This window comes from Aedes aegypti, chromosome 2 (assembly GCF_002204515.2).
Source record: "Aedes aegypti strain LVP_AGWG chromosome 2, AaegL5.0 Primary Assembly, whole genome shotgun sequence".
Classification (NCBI taxonomy): Eukaryota; Metazoa; Arthropoda; class Insecta; order Diptera; family Culicidae; genus Aedes; species Aedes aegypti.
Window position 1 is genome coordinate 369,610,866 of NC_035108.1, and position 5,540 is coordinate 369,616,405.

Genomic DNA, 5,540 nt, shown 5'->3' on the forward strand with positions numbered 1-5,540 from the left:
TTAAAAGCTGAATAGGTATTTAATAAAATCCTAATACAACATAGATATATCATCCGGGCAGGTCATCCAAAGAAGTCCAAAATAACGATTACTAAACACATTGTTCAGCAACAAAGAAGCCTTACAAAAGAGGTCACACTATAGCCAAATTTTTGAAAGATGGACAAAATATTTAAAAATTTCGTTGTATTCCTAATGTATTGCAATATTCAACTTACTAATATTATTATTATTTATCTTTATTTGAGTAGCTTTTCGCCCTTGACGAATTCGCCACTAACTTACTAATGTATAAAAACATGTTGGATACAATAATAACTGATGCTTTCTCAATACAATATTCAATTATGTTTAGAAAATATTTTGAATCAGTCTTCTGACATAGGATTATTGATTGAAATATATTTTATATTTGTATAATGTTTAATAGATGGAAAAAGTACGACAAATAATAAAAACATCAACCTAGTTTAATAAATGAATTTTAGTATAGTTAGATGAACAATTCAATTAAAGTTTTAACAAGTTAAAACTTATGAAATTCGATTAATCATTTCAGACTGTTTTTACTTTGTGAATAAACTTTATTTTTGACCAGCATTGAAATAAATTTTCTCACTGTGCGCTATAAATAGCCGACTGAGTTCAGCTCGCATCAGTACTGAACAGCAGCAGAAGTAATGCGCTTATTCAGTTGTTGATCAGCATAGCACGTGTTGATTAGTTATTGTTGAATAGAAGCTCAAGCATGATCAATAATCAGCTACAAGAGGTTTATATTGGGCACTGGAAGGCTGATATATAAATTCAAGGATTGCGCAGATGGCAAGGTATACTGCTGACGATGGGAAGGTCTCGAGTTTGAATCCAGTATTCAGGTAATTATTAAAAGTGTGGTTATTAGTTCATGGTAAAGGTATACACTGAATTTGATGTATACAGTGTTAGCTATTTTTAGTCATTTATTTGTTTTCAATCAATTTTGTGGCAGTTGAATATAAGCTTGAATATAAGCTTATAAAGCGATTTTGAAGTTGTAGAATAAAGTCAATATACAACGACACGCTTTATAACTTCTCCAAATTTGTGTGAACAACGCCTGAACAAAGGCTTCACTTGGAAATAATTAAAATGTTGTTAAACATGATGCTGAATTGAACTGCAATAATGTAGTTTGTTAAACTAGCGTTGTTAAATCATCAATCCTTATTAAGCTAAGTGAAACCTGAATAAACATCATTACAATATATGATTACAGTCACTAAATGATAAGAAGCTTAATAATTTCGCCAGATTTGCTTGAACAATGTGTGCGTAGCAGCTGCAAAGTAATATAATAAAGCAACTATTCAGTATGTAGTTGTGAAAAATTGCTTAATAAATGATTATAAAATAGACAAATGTTTCTTGGGCTGCTCGATTGGAATGACATTGACATTGACTTCCACTCGGCTGGTTAGCCGTAAACCACGATTCATAATTAAAAACAAGTATTTACCGAGCAACGGACTCATGTTCCGTAACCGGTCGTTTAAGAACGTCGCGACCCATTGGAAGCCCACACAATAGATACCTCAGCCAGCGCAGTTGCTGGCTAGTGTAGTGTGCTATTCCTATACCTAAAAACAATGCGCTCTCGGGCTAGGCATTGGATATACATAGAAAGCGTTGTGTTTGGATGGGCATCTAATTCTTCCGAAAGAGGTGCACTTTGCGAAAAAGGACCACGTGATTTTTGAGCTGAAATCGAATTCAGGTTAACTTCTGCGTTCATGAGTCCTCTCATAGCGTAGTGGTAACGCGCCCCAACTAGAGATCGGGGAGTCGTGAGTAGAGTTACATGTTTCTCAGGAGCACATGAATGTACTGACGAGCCTCCAACCAAACCGTCTCTCAGCTCATCGGAATCCTAGTGTGCTGCGCTAGACGGAGGCTCACGAAAATTCTAAAAGCGCGCGCTAGGTGATGTGCTCTCGGGGAGACTCGTCTTATGCGCTGCTCGGCGCTACGGCTCGCCATCTGTATCCAAATTGTGAAACAACTGCTTAGTAACGAAAAGCCTCTACAACTATTTTCGCCTTATTATGCCATATAGATGGCCTACATGATATGGTCGACGACTCACGATCCAAGAGTTAAGCCCTCAGTACACTCTTTGCCAAGTGTGCAAATTTTTCCACACGCATAAACTAACACTTCAATATCCACTTGACACTTCAGATGTTTTGTCTTTGTTGAGACCGATGTTTGCATGTTGGTTTATGCGTGCGGAAAAATTTGCACACTTGACAAACAGTGTACTGAGGGCTTTACAATTTCGATACTCGTTGAAAACTTTTATTTTTGGAATGTTTACAAGTGTATTTCGAATAAAATCGAACGAACAATGTGAAGTATATAGGACGTTGCATACCACTAGGCGTTTATTGTTATATGGGAATTGGGTTGTTTAGTTATGAAAAATTCACAGTTTTTTTGTAGCTTGATGGAAAAAGCACATTTTTCTAAGTGTAACATGATTTTATTGCGCTTTAATATCTTAATTTTGATATAGTAAATGATAAAAACAGATTTCATTCCGTTGACTGAATGACATTTCATTTTACACAATGACAGCTCGTCCCGAAGTAATTTTTTTTTTCCGAGGAGTGATTCAAACGCGATTTCCATACTAAATTCAAATGTATTTTCAAAATAGTTCCAGGGCACTAGAAATTATGAAACTTTGGATTCTGGCTCAGTTTTTAACGTAGAATCAAAATATGTTAAAAACAGGATACCTCTAAACAAGCCAATTGCTGGCTTTGATAACAAAAATGGCCCAAAATTTGTAAAACTGCTTCTCGCTAAGAGATTTGGGACCGAATTCATGTTCTACTATAACTAGGCTGTCAAGGATAAGTTCTTCTTCTTCTTGGCATTAACGTCCTCACTGGGACAGAGCCTGCTTCTCAGCTTAGTGTTCTTATGAGCACTTCCACAGTTATTAACTGCGAGCTTTCTCTGCCAAAGTTGCCATTTTCGCATTCGTATATCGTGCGGCAGGTGCCCAGGGAAGTCAAGGAAATTTTCGTTACGTTCAGCATGGCTTTGCTTTGTAGCCGTGGACTCTAACCACTCGGCTAAAGAAGGATAAGTGAAGAACTCATTATAACTTCGTCAATTAATGATTGTAGAACAGGTTGTTTGTGAACGCTTCAAATATGCTGAAATCTCAACAAATTTTCATATTTGGATATAAAGCCTCAAACGTTCTCGACTCAAACGAAAATAGCTCTGACATGAAGTGTCATACTAACACTCGCAAAAAAAATTGGATGTTTTTCTTTAAACTTGCATATATAGAAGATCTCTCCCAATGCTTCCAAAACTCGACTAATAATATTCCCACACAACCCAAAAGATCTTTATATGAAACATTCAAGTAGTCATGTTGTCATGATGAGAGGAGTTTCAATAAATTGGTTAGATGAAGTTAAATATCTAGGACTCAAGCTAGATAAAAATTTAAATTTTAAAAATCACGTTGAGGACATTCAAGTCAAATGTAGCAAATAAAAAAAATGTATGTATTGTTGAGTTTGATGAATAAGGCACTTTCGGAGTTGGGTGAAGTTGAAACGAACTTTACTCGTTGTAAGTTGAAACCAGACTGAAGTGGGCTCTCTATTTGCAGTTCCCCTTTTATGGTTGTCTATGCTCATGTGTGTGAGTACGCATATACAAGTTATAGACCTTTTCATGTGACAGGTCCCTCTATGCGTTTGTTTACATCGGTAGAAGAACGGTGCAAACACGAGGCTGTCATTTCCATAGAAGAACTGTCAAAGAGCTTCCCGATCAGCTGATTTCGAACGTCTTGTGAATAGGCCTATATGAAGTACATTTTCAGAGCTGTCATTTGACACAATGACACATTTACATGGGTTATGAAAACGCGTTGGTCCCCCAAGGAATTTCGAAATATCTCCAATGGTAATACTATGGTTCTTATAGTAATTCCCACACAAACTTTGAAGGGCTTGAACAGTCTCAGTTTTGATCCAAATGAGCTCAAATGTAAAATGTTGTTAACAAAATGTTGATAATGACTTAATTTAATATAAAAAAATAGAATGATAGTGTTACTCAACATAGAACATCAAGATATAAGATTGTATGCATCGTTTGAAAGATAATAATGAAGTAAAAAAAAGATTGTACTTGTGTGGATAAAGCATGAAAATAAAAAAAAAGTTTTACGTAGGGTGCAGAACCACTTGGGCACTTCCATGATTCACTTTGGCATGGGGGTTTTTTCTCGAACGAATTATCGGAAACTTTGCAATAAGAAGCGCATCAATACGATTCATCTTGTGGCCAAATATGAGCTCTGTAGCTTTCAAAAACCCCACTGCCGAAGTGAATCAAAAGTGCCAAGAATAGGATCTGGCTCCCTATCTTGAGCACTCTGCGCTGACTCCTTCAAGTAAAGATTGTGTACAATCGATTTTTGAACCTATTTAGAACAAAGACAAATTTAAACTTCAGAATTTAACATTCTTTATTGGAAATTACTGTTACCTTCTGAAAAATAGTTCACTTTTATTTCGCTACACCGTTTTAAATGTGGTCACTCCTGAATCGTCGTAGTAGTATTCTTCGTCTATTTTATCAGTGTCTGAAAACAATTAAAAATATATAATTAGAAAGTTCAAACCATCAAACCTAAAGAAAAACACACTTCCAAACAGCATGGCGGATATCATCTCCCAAATGGCCGGAAGGTAGTCGCACATCTCTGTGGGAAAATGTCTACAACTTGAGCTTTGAGAACGCAAATCCCAGATGCGAGCAAGAACGCTACCCTTTTGAAACTCTCGAAGCTACTGTATCCGTTCTGACTGATGCGTGCATGTTATAATGAGTAAACTAGCCATGAGTCCAATTTTTCGGTTATCTGATGCGTAGCGTTTTAATTGTCTTCGATTTGTACATGAAATTTAGCAAATACCTAGAGCTGCGAAACCAAAGAGTATTTTATTTTTAGATGTTTCAAAATTTAATAACCAGGGCAAACATTAAAACACCATCAAGGATATGAGAGCAATAATATAATATAAACTTAATGAAGGTTTTCATTAGAATAATGCAGTTTGTTCTAATGAGTTCAGTGTCAAAGTCATACACCTATAAGTGATTTACATGACCTTGACTTTGAATTTTGGTTTATATTCTATTAAACAAACAGTTGCCTGGATTCGAAAATTTTCCTGTAGATATTTGTACATTCCAAACAATCCACAAGTGTCAAAATCGTAAAATCGAACCCTTGGAAACGACAACTAATTCAACAAGTTGAAATGAGCCTTGACCCAAATCTGTAAAACCTTGATAACGCGTGCGACCACTTGTGGATTATTTTGCGCCAATCAACACGAGCAGCTGATTTTGCGCCCTAATCAACACGTGGTTGCATGTCGCCGGAAATGGCGTGGTCCTAGCAACCCGATCGATTCGAATTGTCATAGTTTCAAAATATTTACCTCCAATCGATCGGC